Raw genomic sequence first — 15090 nt, 5'->3', positions numbered from 1 at the left:
ATATTTTATTACATTATCTTCAATCAAATGCACATTTACAGGGGTGCTACATATATATGTTGGTTAATTTTTTTTTTTTTTTATTTTTTTTTTTGCATTGGATCAAAAGATATATCTAGAATGGCAAAGGAATAGGGAGAGAGGCTGAGGTCAAAAAAGCCAGTCAGGGAAATGTTGAAGTAATCCAGCATTACAGATAGGGACCAAAACTGGGGTTGAGGACGAGTGATATAGAGTGTGGTAGGCTGAATAATAGTCCCCAAAGATGTCTGCATCCTAATCTCTGGAACCTGTGAATATGTTCTCTTACATTGTCAGAGGGACTTTGCAGATGTGATTAAGGGTCTTGATTGAGATGGAGAGATTATCCTGGATTATCCAGGTGTGCCTACTATAATCACAAGGATTTTATAAGAAGGAGGCAGGAGGGTCAAAGTTAGGAGAAGGTGATGCTAGTTTGGAAGTAGAGATTGGAGTGATGCCACCATGAACTAAGGAATGTGGGCAGCTTCTAGAAGCTGGAAGAGGTAAGGAACACATTTTCCTCTGGAGCTTCCAGATGTAATCAGCCTTGACAACACCTTGATTTTTATCTCCATTAAGACTCACTTAGGACTTCTGGCCTCCAAAAGCATAAAAGAATAGATTTTGTTTTGTTTTAAGCCATCAAGTTTATGTTAATTTGTTAGAGCAACAATAGGAAATTAATACATAGAGGAAAAGATGAATAGAGGAAAGCCATTGTATGGTGGAAAATGATAGTATTTGATGATTGACCAAGTGAAGGGAGAAAAATTAAGGATCAAAGTAATTCTAAGATTCTGAATCTAGATTATGAAGGCAATGGAAGGGGAATTAGTTTCTGGGGGAAAGAGGAGTTCAATTTTATATATTTTGCTTGGGTTCTAGGGAAGGCATCCCAAATCAACTTTACCTTATATGAGGCTTTGATTTGGGGATTTCATGAAGGTGTGTTTAGGAAGCAAAATGCAGCTCCCTCATTGCACAATGAGGTTTATATCATTCAGATCAGTTATATCAGTTAGAGATGAAGTCATCTCATTTAAAATTCCATTCTAGAGAGAATAGTTAAATATTAAGCCTTACTGCATTTTAGGACAAATGAGCTTATTTGATTCTTAGATTTGGTAAGCAGATTAAGGCAAAGGTTCACAATAAAGAGGAAGAGAAGTAAAAGCTCCATAGGGTCAATAAATACTCTTGGAATGGTCTTCATAATTATGTGAGTATATATGCACCATTTCAGATTCTTGAAAGGATAGAAAATCAAAACGAAAGTTAAGAATCGTGTACTAATGGCGTGGGGTACCAGAAGATGGAGGAGGAAGGGCAAAGGCGAAGGGGAAGAGAAAGGGCAACACAGAAACTCCACAGTCATTCTTTTGCTGTAGCTTTGTACTGCTAATTCCTGCTCCTCTTTTCCTGTACTAGACCCATTTCAGGGCTTTTTGTGTTTCTAGAACCAGTTTGCAAAGAGGCTGCAGAGTTTGTTCTGTTGAGTTATTTTATTTGCTGATAATGTATTCTTTAAAAAATTCTGTTTTGGTGTTTTACCGAATATTTCATCTATATTTCTCAAAGGACTTTTCTAAATATTACAAATCTACTGTCTCCACAAAGTGAATATTAAAATAACTTAATAAATAATTATCATTGGCAATCTCTTCAAAGAACAGATGAGGCATAGAAATCTTAGGGAGCTTCTTCTTCTTTTTTTTTTTTTAAGATTTTATTTTTAAGTAATCCCTACACCCACCATGGAAGTTGAACTCACAACCCAGAGACCGAGAGTCACATGCTCCAGCAACTGAGCCAGCCAGGCACCCCATTAGAAAGCTTAATTAACGCAACTATTTGTTTTTCAGTGATATAAATCATTGAGTTGCTTAGTTGATCTCCAAAGTAAAATGTTTCTGTGATTAAATTTGATGTCAGTCCCGTAGGCTAAGAGGTCCTTCTCAATATAGCTTAGATTCAGCATAACGAAGCCCACTGAATGCTTTAGAGGCTGACCTAGAGTCAGAATCTCTTCCCTAAACAATTTATTTAGGTAACTGGTTTTCCACTTCTGTATGGACCAAAACTAACAGTTTCCATTTTGTTTTACATGTAATGTTGACTTTTCAAAAAATAAAAATGATTAATGTCAAGATTTCCTTTTTAAATACTATAAAGGAATGGACTAAGTTTGTACTTGATGGAGTTTCCTATGGGTATAATTGATTTTCTTGGGTCATCTACATAGACATGAAATTTCACTTTAACATTCAAAGTCTTACTTTGTGGGATAAATAAAATAAATTTAAATATTTTCCTGCTTCTACTGTTATAGTAATTCATAAAGGGTACTTGCTCTGCTGTAAGATCAAGGAAAATATAATGATTTGTCTTTGAAATGACTAGAATTTCAAGGTCAAGTGTTGTATAAGTGCCATCTTCTACAATTCATATGCTTTCCGAGTGAAACTAATATGGAATTATGGTTTTACAGATACTATAACAAAATATCAGGTGGCGAGAGGCACTTTGTAAAACAGATTTGGCTTGCCTACATTTGTTTACAAAGGGATATCAATGCTTGTTGGAAAGATGTAGCCCAGGGAATATACTCGCCATATATCTTGACTAAGAATAGACTATGTCAATTTGGAAATGTCATTCTTTTTGATTGAGTTGACACTTTGGGAAGAACACACACGGAGCTCTCAGAGAAAGGGAACTGTAGGCTCAGATGCCAGATCAGTCAGTCCTGGCAATCAACCTAGTCACAGATGCCACAGCTAGACTGCATTAAAAGCCTATTTTGGATGCTTTTTGTAGCAGTGTACTTACCTCTGTACCACAAACTGGTGGCTTAAAATAACGGGAATGTATTATCTCACAGTTCTGGAGACTGAAGTCCCAAATCAAGGTGTTAGCAGTTTGGTTTCTTCTTCTCTGAGGGAGAATCTACTCTCTTTGCTTCTCTCCTCGCTTCTGCTGGTTACTTGGAATTCCTTGGCTGGTAGAGACATGTCACTCCAATGCCTATTTTCTCATAGCAGTTTCCCCTATGTCTCTGTGTGTTCACATGGCCTTCTAATAAGGACATCAGTTATTGGATTTAGGGCCCTCCTAATCCTCATGTTATGACTTATGACCTCATTTTAATGAAAGTAATTACATCTGTAAAAACCCTATTCCAAGTAACTCACATTCTGAATTTCCAGGTAGACATGGATTTTGGAGGAAATTATGTAATTCACTATGCTATCCAAGGCATTTACCCTCAGGAACATCAGTACAATTCATCAGAACATAACGCTAACAAGGCCCAGGGTAAAGGCTGGGTAGGTTGCTTTAAATGGTTCTAGGCTGGTAGCTATACATCCACCTTGAAATTTTATCTAGTTAATCAAAAAGAGAACCAGGCAAGAACTTGGATGGAATAGTACTAATCCACTTCTAAAGGCTACAGAAGAACTCAAAGTACGTGCCTCTCTAATAGTTGGTCAGTAAGGTCATTTTCTTCTATAAAGCCTGGGACACACTGGTATACATAATAAGGTGATTGATGGCAAAGGTGATTGGACCACAATGGATATTACAAGTCATGACACTACATTCTCTTTTTGAGAAATGGGCAATAAAATACCTTCTCTGGCTACCATTTTATTGATGGACAACATAAATTCTGACACTTTGTCTTCTTTTCATTTTGCTCTGGAACTTGGTGAACCATCAACTGATTGTTATTGGTATGTGCGTGTGTGTAAATAAGAATATGATTAACAACAAAAAAAATATGATTAACAAGAGTTTGAGTTTGTAAAGGACTTCCTTCCTGGAACCTTTTATTTTTGGCAGGTATGTGGGAAAATTGGGGAGTCACATGATATCAAACAATTTCAGCAAAGGACCAACAACACTAATCATACATTTTTATGCATTTAGTTATTTTTTTGATATGAATATGTAGAAACATCTTACCTAAGCTAATTTTCAGATGTGTACCACTTGACTTTTTACTTTACTAGAATTTTAAAAAATTTTATTTTTAATTGTTTATACCCCACATATTCTAGTTGAGACATAAGATGACTTATAAAATTAATACAGTAAAAAAGATAAAATGAAAACCAAACCAAAGCAACCCCATTATTGGTAAGGGGGTTAGACAAAGGCTACTTAGATATTGTGTGTATGTTTAGCTGGTGCCATCTTTTGTCAGGGAGTATTGGCAATCTAATATAAAGCCTTGTGAGTTTTGCATTCTGCCTGACCTAGCAATTATTCTTTTTTTTAATTATTTAATTTTTTTTAATGTTTATTTATTTTTGAGAGATAGGGAGAGACAGAGGGCAAGATGGGGAGAGAGAGAGAGAGAGAGAGAGAGAGAGAGAGAGAGAGAGACAGAGAATCCAAAGCAGGCTGCAGGCTCCTAGCTGTCAGCACAGAACCCGATGTGGGGCTCAAACTCATGAACCATGAGATCATGACCTGAGCTAAAGTTGGTTGTTTAATTGACTGAGCCACCCAGGCACCTGGCAATTATTCTCTTAGGAATTTATCTTAAGGAAAGAATCAAGGGTGAGGGCAAATATTTAGTTATATTCACTGTGTGTAACTATGTTACACTATTGTTTATAATGGCAAAGAATGGAAAATAAACACAAAACGAGAAATTGGTTAAAGTATATTCATTTTGTAGATAAATATAATTTACATGAAATTTAAAATGATGTTATAGAATAGTATTTAATTTTATTGAAGATGTTAAATATATTGTTCAGTTCATAAAGCAGTGTAAAATATTATGTATAAAATGATCCACTTTTAGAAATGCATATATATGCAACAGAAAAGGATAAACAAAATAGTAAGAACTAAAAATGGTGGTGAATGGACTGATCTTTCCTTCTTATTTTTTAAAATATGGAAGCTTCATGAATCTGTGTGTCATACTTGTGCAGGGGCCATGCTAATCTTCTCTGTATCGTTCCAATTTTAGTATCTGTGCTGCCCAAGCGAGCACTGGACTGATCGCTTTTATTTTCTTCTTTTTTCTTATACGTATTTTATACATCTTACATAGCGAATATCTATTACATTTATGAAGAGAAAAACAAGTTTGTTTTTTTCTTTAAGTAGGTGGGAAAATAAATGAGTACACGAGGAAAATGGCAGAGGAAAGTTAAAATGAACCTTGAAATGAGGTTACTTCTCAAAATGCACACAGTAAGATTCTCTACAGACGGGACATTCATTTTGTTCCAGGCTTTCAAAAGCCAATGGAAAGAGGGAAACAGAATTAGCTATAATATCTATAAGATACTATGGTGTCTTAAGTATCTATAAGGTAAGAACAACTTGTTGGTCAACCATTTAAAAGTAAATATAATGGCTGATTTTACTGGGCTTTTACTTTTACCTACATGTAGGATGAAAACAAAATACTGAAGACCAATGGAAAGTTAAATACCAGTTATCAGTTTCCCTTTATATAAAGGGTAGCCATAAAGTTTAGAAATACAAACAATACTATTTTATTTTTTTACAGATTTATATTAAGGTATATTATGTTATATATCAACTTTACAGATAGAACCCCTCTGATTCCTTGTTTCTTCTGGAGTATGCTAAAGGTGTAGGTTTATTTAGTAAAAATGAGAGAAGTCAACCAAGATAACACATTGAAGATCCTTCTGCTAGGATGGAGAAAAATTGCAACAAGAACTATGTATTGCTACAAGAGAAAATACATTTAAAACATATCAGGTAATGTCTGTGTCATCAAACATGTCACATATTGTCATGGTAAAGCAAGAAATCATTTATTATGCATATTCACTTTGTTTCCAGAATTTATGGTCAAGTTATAAAGCTGCATAACATTGTTATATGTGTGCGCCTTTGAAATTCCATAGGATCACTTTAGTTTTTCTAGGATATAATAAAACTCCTTTAATTTGACCCAGATTTAATTTTTAACTTCAAAGAAAAAGGGTTTTTCATTTTGATGAAATTATTTTATTTTGATTTGACACAAGTAAACTTCTAGAGAATTTGTTTTTTGCATCTAGAAAGGTAAAACAGTTACCTCATTTTTCGCAGTTAAAACATTTATACACTATGCAGTCACACAGGAACCGACATTTGCCGTATTGCTCCAAGGACTTGTTTAGTCAGTGTAGTCATAGTGGTAGACTGGATGCTACTTCCAAGGGTACAAATTTTGGGACCTTTTGAAAAGAGAAATCTTCATGAAAGATGTTACTTCCTAAAGACTTTATTGCATCTTCAGGAACAAACCCAAGTTCACCCTAAAGGCTTTCTTAGGAAATGCTCAACCATCCCATCTTTTTAACATTTATTAATATTAACCTATATGATACTACTGAGTTTCTTAAGTTTAAAGTAAGATGGTTGTGCTTTATCCAAACGGCTTGATTTTTATTTTTTTTATTTTTTATGCTTATTTCTTTTTGAGAGAGAAAGAGACAGAGTGCGAGCAGGGGCGGGGCAGAGAGAGACGGAGACACAGAATCTGAAGCAGGCTCCAGGCTCTGGGCTGTCAGCACAGAGCCCAAGTTGGGGCTCAAACTCACGAACTGTGAGATCATTACTGGAGCCAAAGTCGGATGCTTAACGGACTGAGCCACCCAGGTGCCCCCAAATGGCTTGATTTTTAAAAATGCAAAATTAATTTATGAATAGTTTCAAGAAACACGGGGGGATAGTCATAGTCGCTGTGAGCTCTTTGTAGTCAGGAATAATGCTTCTTGTCCAGCAATACATATAGAAGACACTGAGTAAATATTTCATAATTATTTGATTGATGGCTATATTGATTTACCATGATATTTTCCTTCCAAGTTATTTTTCACATTAATAAATTAAGGCTGCATGTTATAGGACACTTTTCAAAAGCTTAGATAATTCAGCCTGGGCATACATAGGCTTCTTGAGTAAACTGTATAAAAGAACAAAAAACAGTGAACATATGTAAAACATGTTTACAACCAATTTTTCCTTTGAGTATTGACTAGATTGACAAAATGAGTATTTTGGGGGGTCGGGGGACAAAGAAACATCTTTGTCATTGTGTAGCTTCATAGGGTGTGCACACATTGCCTGTCAAATAATCCTTTCCTTTCCCAGAGGTGAAGACACTTAATTCTTCAAAAGTATACCTCAAGTCAGAATGTTGTGGCCAACATGCTTTTTTCCCACACGTTTGATCTGAGATACCAGAAGTTTGTCTCTCTTTAAATTTACCAAGTGATGTTTGTCTGCAGGACAAGTAGGTTAAATATAGAAAACAATCATTATTACACAGGATTCCTACTGTACTAAAGATTTCTTGCAATTTGAAATAGGCATATGCACTTCAAGAAGTGAGCTGTAAAGAATGGGGCAAATCAGCATATGTTCAGGCGGAAGCCCAGCAGCGCTGGGTATCATCCTCTGGTCACTGGGAATTCCTCACCTGCCCGGCGCTAGAGCTAGACCACATGATCCCTTCTGCCTGTCAAAGGCTACAGTGAGAACTTATCACACCTTTTATTATTTATTTTTTGTTTTCCAAAATTTTTCAATGTAAACTTTTTAAACATACAGAGAAGTTGGAAGTAATGTACAATGAACACTATCTACCTACCATGTAGCATCTACAATTAACATCTTGGTATACTGGATTTATCACATGTATATACGGCTATCCATCCCTCTATCCATCCTTCAATCCATCTTTTAAAATGTACATTTCAAAATAAGTTGCAGATGTCAGTATACTTCCTCCTAAATACTTGAGTGTGCATAGCATTAACTGGAGATCAATTTTGTTTACAGTTTTTTTTTGTTTTGTTTTGTTTTTAAAGACAGAGCATGAGCCGGAGAGAGGGGGCGACGGGGAGACAGATACTTTTTTTTTAAGTTTGTTTATTTGACAGAGAGACAGAAACAGAGAGAGAGCGCGCAAGTGAGCTAGGGAGGGGGCAGAGAGAGAAGGGAGAGAGAATCCCAGACTCAAAACTGTCAGTGTAGAGCCTGATGCGGAACTTCGGAACTGGAACTCACCGTGTGATCATGACCTGAGCCAAAATCGGGTCAAGACGTTTAACCAGCTGAGCCACCCACAGGCCCCTACAGATCTTTTTTAGGTTACATCTTTTATTTTTAACATGAATGCTTTTCTTTCATAAGATTTTTCATGGTTAGCATGTATGTTCTCCTTGGTATGTTTATTTGGATAATGTTTGCCTCCCTTTTGAAGGCAACAGGACTGTGCCATTTTGCTCACCAACATATCCACAGGGGCTGGTATTGCAGCAGATGCACAATATACAGTATGTTTGTTAGGGAACACATGGGAAGCCAGAAAGAAATGGAAGATGGAGCTATATAAATGCAAAGAAAAGGTAAATTATGGCCTCTCAAACTAGTTAAAATATTTCCTATTATGACTATTGTTGGTGCTGGGGCCATTTAAAGCCATTTTGGTAAATGGAGTAGGACATGTTTGTTGAGGAAATTGCCATTTTACATTGGTTCAATTAAGAAAATAAAATGAAAATGTATGGCTCAGTCGGTTAAGCATCTGACTCCGGCTCAGGCAATGATCTTAGTGCTTGTGAATTTGAGCCCCACTTTGGGCTCTGTGCGGACAGCTCAGAACCTGAAGCCTGCTTCAGATTCTCTCTCTGTCTCTCTGCCCTTCCCCTGCTCACTCTCTGTCTCTCCTTCTTTCTCAAATTTAAAATAAAACATAAAAAAATTAAAAAAAAAAAAGAAGTACTCTAAGTATCTTCATTGATTCTTCTCCATATAAGTAAGTTCATAGGGTTCTGGATGTTTATTTGGTAAGGAAGCTTATAGTGCCTCGGTTTGTAATTTAGACATCATTCATATTCCACCTCCAGGCTTGAGGTTTTGATAGCCAACTTTTTTCTCAAGATGAAATTTCATGTGATAAACATGAGTCATAGGGCAAATATATTGACCTAAATGCTGATTGATTATAAACTTCATATTTGGTACATGATTATAGAATCTCACTCTCTCCTTCTTAACCATGGGGTATCCCCCTTTCTCCCATGACTCTTCTCTGGCTATTCCCCTAGCTTCTTTTTGTGATACCATCACTAAATTAGGATTATGTCTTTGTGAGACACCTAGACTTCTATGAAACTGCCACACCTCTGGGATATAAGGGAATCCTGTTAATTTTGTCCCCGTGTATCTAAAGATGTCCAGTGTGATTCATACTTCAAATGCTGGAACTATTTTCTTAGATGACCTTAGCTCCCTGATAACTTGAGATTTTGCTTTATCTTTCTTGTCTCAGGAGCATTTGACAACTTCCTTTATTTCACTGAGAGTTCATAGGCCTGCCAACAACGACCCATCCCCAGGATACACCACTCCTCAAAACTTTTTGTTTTTCTGGCTTGGTCGATCTATTAGATTCCCAGAACAGGTAACGGCAGACTTGACCTGATTTGAACGTCCTTAGGAAGAATCTGGCCTCAAAGGACCTTTCAAGTTCAAATGACAGGTTACAGAAATTCATCCGCTAGGAAAATCATCCTGTTGGATTAGAGTGGTACTCTCCTAGTGTTCTGCTTCTGTGCTTCAAATTTAAGGGGTAAGTGGGGGACAACAGATACATGAAGTCATCTGTGAGAGTGTTTTCTTCAAAAGGACAAGGACGAGGACTACTCTGAAAGCCCCGTGACCTTGGGGAAGAGAAGAAAGCTGGGAGATTCATTGCCAGGGAAGGTAGGGAGGACAAACTTCTTTATCCATTACTGGGTTTTAAGCCACATGGTGTCTTTCAGATGGTAAGATTTAGTATCTGCTCTGCGACTTCTTTTCAGGCTCCTCCCCAGCCACCACCCTCCAACCCCAAGCCTTCTTGGCTCCTGCAGCACCGTTCTCCTCTTCGCACACCTCCCCCCCCTCCCGCAACTCTCCAGGATGGCCGAGGCAGAGCGGGCCTCCGCACCGACTTCCTTCCCGCTTCTCCCACCACGCAGCCCGGCGTTTCGGCAACGCGCTTCCTCCAGTCTTCCGAAGGGGTGTGAAGCCGAAGACTCCTCCACTGGGAATAAAACGCTTAATAATTCACCCTCAGTTGTTACCCTCTAGATTTTTCTTGAGCCCCATGCTCAAGGCTTTTGGTCACCTCTGCATAAATATTAAGAGCCAGAGCCCCAAACCTAAAAAACCGACCCCTAACCAGTCCCGCTCGCTTCCCCGCCTGTGAAAAGCAATCCTATTCCAGAGCGAATGCTCGGTGTCTTGCAGCCGGATTCCGGCCGACACACGCGGGGCCCGCGGGTCCTGTCACCTCAGGCTGCCCCCGCCTCCCTCCCGGCCTGGGCCTCTCCCCGCCTCCAGCCCGCGGACCTCGCCGCCCCGCCTCCGCCACGGCCGCCATTGGTGCCAGCCCGCCCCAGAAGGGCGCCCATTGGCCGGGTGGGAAGTCATTCGCCCAGCGCATTCCGCCGCCCGCAGGCTTGCGGGGAAACTTCCTTATTATTGTGACGCCGAAAACCGAGAAACCCCGAGCCGGGCCAGGGAGACTAGGCTGTCACAGTCGGAATCCTGAGCGGTGGTTCCGCGGCCGCCAAGGTGCGCGGGTTGGAGGTCGGGGTTCCAGGGAAGAGGGCACCGCGGAGCTGCAGCCGCGCGACCGCCGCGTTCCGCCGGGCACGGCTGTCAGCCCGCGGCTCCGGTAGGGGCGGCTGCGGCTGCGGCTGCAGCTGCAGGGCGCTCCCCGCGACGACCTGGGGCCGGCGCTCGGGGAGGTCGGGGCGCGGCGCCTGCAGCGCCTGCGGGACTCGGGGACGCGGGCGGCTGGGTTGCGCCGGGCTAGGCGCGCTAGGCGTCCCTCGGCATGGTGCGCGCCTCCCTGGCGTTCTCGGGGCTTGCCCTCTGACCAAGAGAGCCCCCGCGCCCGGAAAGGCCGGAAACCGCTTTAAAAATGGGAGCGCCCCCCACCTCGACTCGGCTGTCTGCAGACCTGGAGGAATTGCGACGCAGAAAGTCCAAAAGAGGATCCTCCCCTTCCTCCTCGCCTGCCCCTATTTGAATTCGGGGGCTCCAGTGACTCCTCGCGGTGAGGAACGCGGACGCTTCCCCGCGTAATGGGAGCCGGCTAGGCCTCCGCGTTTTGGGGAACCCCGGCGGCCGGGAGGACTTTGCACCGAGGACGCGGGGCTCAGCTTCCAAGCTGACAGCGCGGGTGGGGCCGCGGCGCCCGGCACCACCCACCTCGCGGAGGCCGTGCCCGGCCCTCCTGGCCCGAGTCAGCCTGAGGGGCGGAGCCGGGGCGAGGGTGTGTGTGAACACGTGTGTGTGCGTGTGTGTGTATGTGTGCGGACACGTAAGTGCGTGGACGGACGCGGGGGTGTCAGGAGCTGGGACTTTCGGTAGCAGGGGGCACTTTGAGTCATTTGTAAACGTGTGGAGTGGGCAAACTGGGGCAACTGACAGAGAAGAGCCTGTGTAACCTGAAACAGATGAGCCAGGGAGCGCGGTAGAGCAGCACCTAAAGCAACTGTGCAGTGATTCTGGGTATGCACCGCGGGCCCCGGGGAATGTGTATTTGAACTTGGCTTTTGGTCTGCCACTGATTCTGGCTGTTTTCTGGTTACGTTATACTTTAGCTTTTAAACCAGCCCCATTCGGAAGTACCTTGAATTCACAGCTAAGCAAGCCTTTCAGGATTTTGCTTGCATTCGTTACACACGGAATGTTTTAGGAAAGACGATTCGAGAGCTCTCTTCCATTTTTGTATGTCTTCTCGCTCCTTCCACAAATAGGAAGCTATTTCTAGAACCTTTCATTTGATGATTTGATAACATCAAGAGGGCTGATTTTTAACTCCAGACTGAGGGGAAAGAAAAGTGAAATAAAATGAGGATTGGCAGCCTTTTTAAATGCAGTGACTAGAGAAACATGTCTTGTTTTAGTAGGAAGATTACTGTGAAGCCCTCTCCTTTTGTACCTTATTTTACCTTGGGAAGAGGAAATGGCATTATAAATCAGAAAAGGGGAGTAATATATTTTTAACCACCTTTTAAAGCAAAATAGATGAATTACACATTATCGTCTGACCACACCGAGGCTAGGAACCTTCTGGAGAAAGTAGGCAGGATTCAGGGAGGAAGGTTTCAAGCCTCTTTGGCAAAACTCCTTTGCCATGTAAAAAAGAAACAGTTGATTAGCATACAGTTTTACTTGTTCTGTAAGTAGTTGGGTTTTTATTTTTGAAAAGAAAAACAAATTCTAAAATGTTCCAAATGGTGTGGTGGAGTCGTTGGTTATAGCCTTTCATTCTGAGTAACGAATGTAAATTTAAGATTTGCATAATAATTAAACGTTTTTTAGAACATGAGAGTTGCACTCCTACTGGAGGTACAAGATAGTTTTGCTGCAGTTTCAGAAATAAAAGTAATATTCTCCAATGAATGGGATTTTCTACACAAGAAGATTGAAATAAAGTTCTGATGATAATATATTAAAATTTTTGGAGGACTTTTTCTTTTGAGAGACTTAAAGTGGCTCTCAGATAGTCTCATCTTGTTTTGCATGAAAGAGGATGTGGTGATGAGAAGAATGAAAGAGAAAGTCTTCAGAACGGTTGTGGCAAAATAAGCTATAATGTGTGTGGTACATGGGAAAAATGGAGGAAAATAGATGAAATTGAATTATTTTTCAATAATTTCTCTTTTTAACCCAAATGGGAGATTTAAAAATAATTTTTTTCCTTTATATCTACTACAATGCCAGTAATTTTTTAAGGTGCTAGGTCTCAAGTTCACGTTTAGAGATGACATCTTTGTAGTTGCTTAGAGGTTATCTTATTGGTCTTTAACCAGACTCCAGTCTTGAGGTACAGTGTTTGGGGAATATTTAAGCTTGCATAATATATTCTTATTTTCAAAACTTACTTCTCATTTTCTTTTCAGTAACATGAAAGCACTGTGCCAATGTTAATTATGATTTCTTTAACTTGCAGGTCTGCAAGGTGAGGTAAAACCATCTGGCTTCTAGTCCAAATGCTAAGGGTGTGACCTGTGGTGAGTTACTTAATTTCTCTGAACCCAGTTTCCTCAACTTGTACATGGAGATAATATCTGACTCACAGAGTTGACAAGGGGATTAAACAAGATAAACTATGTAAAGGACTCAGGTTAGTATAGCTGCGTAGAAAGGGACCTTAACAGATCCTTAATGACTTCGTTCTGCTGTGATGAGGTGAACAGAACAAGGTGAGCCCAGGAAGTAGGAGACCTAGTTTCTGGTCTCTGCTTCAACCATTTACTTCTCAGAGGACCAAAGTTACTTGGCCTCAGAAGGCCTCAGCTGCCATTAAAATGAGGTTAGGAATGTAAGTCTCTTGCCTGGAGGTTGGATCAAATGGACTTTATGGTCTCTTTAATAAGATGATCGCTTTGATGATATAATTCTGGTCCCTTTAGATATTTACTGCATTTAGAAATAGTACTTGCTGGTGTCAGAGGCATGTGTTTCTGTGTGTGAACCAGTAACTGGATTAATTTTATTGTAAGTCAAGATGGATACGGGGGTAAAGTCTGACTGTCTCTTGGGATTGTTTACTTGCCTCTCCCCTGTCTCTGGCTAACATAGGTTCTGTTTGCCTGTAAATATCACCAGCGATTCAGCTAATGTAAAATCACTAATTGTGGGCAGTTTTCTTTAACTGTTTAGTTTAAAAATTGGTGAAGGGGTGGAACTTGGCTTCATTTTGTCTGAGAGATACTATCGCATTATGTTTAAGAGCATGGACTTTGGAGTCTAGATGAGACTTGAATCCAGACTTTGCCACTTACTAAGTTTCCTTTTTACCTACTTATTTACATGTTCTTCGGCAAGTGACTTAATCTTGCTAAGCCTCAGAGTTATTGTAAAGGGAAAATTAAATAATTTCTGTAAAGTTTTTAGCCAGACTCAGACATATAGTAGGCTTGCAGTAATAGTAACTATTTTTCTTTATTTAGCAAATATTTATTGAGCCACTACTGTAAGCCGGACACTTCTCTAACAGTAGGGAAATGAACAAAAGAAGCTCAGAATTACATTCCTGAATTCTAGCATGCTGGTGATATTGAAAAACACCCCCATTTAATGACAGCTTCAGTTGTAGAAAGCATTCTACTTTCTATATCTGCTGAAATGTGCTGAGAGGAGAGTGCATGTTAGAATGGAGGAAATACAGTATTATTTTTTGTTACTTGATAGGGAATGCTTATCTAACATTACCTGGAAAACAAAACTGTGAACAAACTTAAGTCGTGAGGGTTCTAGTTTTCCCAGGTCTGGATTCAGTTCATTAGGTGCTTACCAAGCATCTATGGTTCTCCTGTGCTATGCTAATTAATGGAGACACAGAGATGGAGTGAAACCTGTCCCCTCCACAGAGAAGCTCCCAGTCTGCATGGGTGGAGAATTGGTGGACACGACGCAAGAATCAGCAGCCCTACCTTCATAGTACTTTTCATTTTCTTTATTGTGAAACAATGGTAAGCATAAAACTATATATGTAATATATATGCTAAGAAACAACAATAAGAGTTTAGAAGCAGAACATCAGCCATGTTATTGAAGCTCCCACTGTGCTCTTTACAGATTGTACCCTCCAACTCTCCTGTCCTCATAATCATTCATTACCTTGTTTTTTGTATTTATCCTGGTTTTTTTTTGTGTTTTTTTTTTTTTTTGCTTTTCTACATGGCCTTGCCACCACTAATATGTTTATCTCCTAGTACTTGTTGTACTTGTGTTTGGATTTTGTAAAAATTCATCATACTCTAAATTCTTCTGTAACGTTCCCCCCCCCCAACATTGTTTTCAAGATTTAGCTTCAGTGGGGTTTGTGAGGTGCATTTATTTTTCACTGCTGTGCCAGTTTATCCATTTTTTTTGTTGCTGGACATTTGAGTTGTCTTTGTTTTATCTATTTCAAACAATGCTGAAATGAACATCCTTGTGCATTGTATCTTGAGGCACATGTTCATGGGGTTCTCACTTCATTGTACAATAAGATAGCCACAAGCCATA

At 40.0% G+C, this 15090-nt stretch overlaps 1 protein-coding gene, 1 long non-coding RNA gene and 1 other non-coding gene across 5 annotated transcripts in view; 1 reads left to right on the top strand and 2 right to left on the bottom strand.

Annotated features, from left to right (window-relative positions):
- Positions 1-4744: 4744 nt before the first annotated feature.
- Positions 4745-11287, bottom strand: LOC131507333 (uncharacterized). Its single transcript, XR_009259451.1, has 2 exons — positions 11005-11287; positions 4745-7292 (listed from the first exon to the last, which is right to left on the bottom strand). It is a non-coding gene; the product is annotated as an uncharacterized LOC131507333 (long non-coding RNA).
- LOC131508160 (U6 spliceosomal RNA) lies at positions 4929-5035 on the bottom strand. Its single transcript, XR_009259871.1, has one exon. It is a non-coding gene; the product is annotated as a U6 spliceosomal RNA (small nuclear RNA).
- The window catches only part of HERC3 (HECT and RLD domain containing E3 ubiquitin protein ligase 3), a 112821-nt gene continuing 108214 nt past the window's right edge, over positions 10484-15090 (top strand). The window contains exons 1-3 of one of the 3 annotated variants that reach the window (XM_058721919.1): positions 10484-10635; positions 13028-13088; positions 14451-14552. The gene's annotated coding sequence lies outside the window, so the exon portion shown is untranslated. Of the gene's footprint in view, positions 10636-11396; positions 11581-13027; positions 13089-14450; positions 14553-15090 lie in introns of those variants that run through there. The other 2 variants (XM_058721917.1, XM_058721918.1) reach the window with 2 other exon arrangements.

The sequence above is a fragment of the Neofelis nebulosa genome, chromosome 3, assembly GCF_028018385.1.
Source record: "Neofelis nebulosa isolate mNeoNeb1 chromosome 3, mNeoNeb1.pri, whole genome shotgun sequence".
NCBI classification, from domain to species: Eukaryota; Metazoa; Chordata; class Mammalia; order Carnivora; family Felidae; genus Neofelis; species Neofelis nebulosa.
The sequence above is the reverse complement of the archived record's forward strand: the minus strand, read 5'-3'. Positions and strand labels throughout refer to the sequence as shown.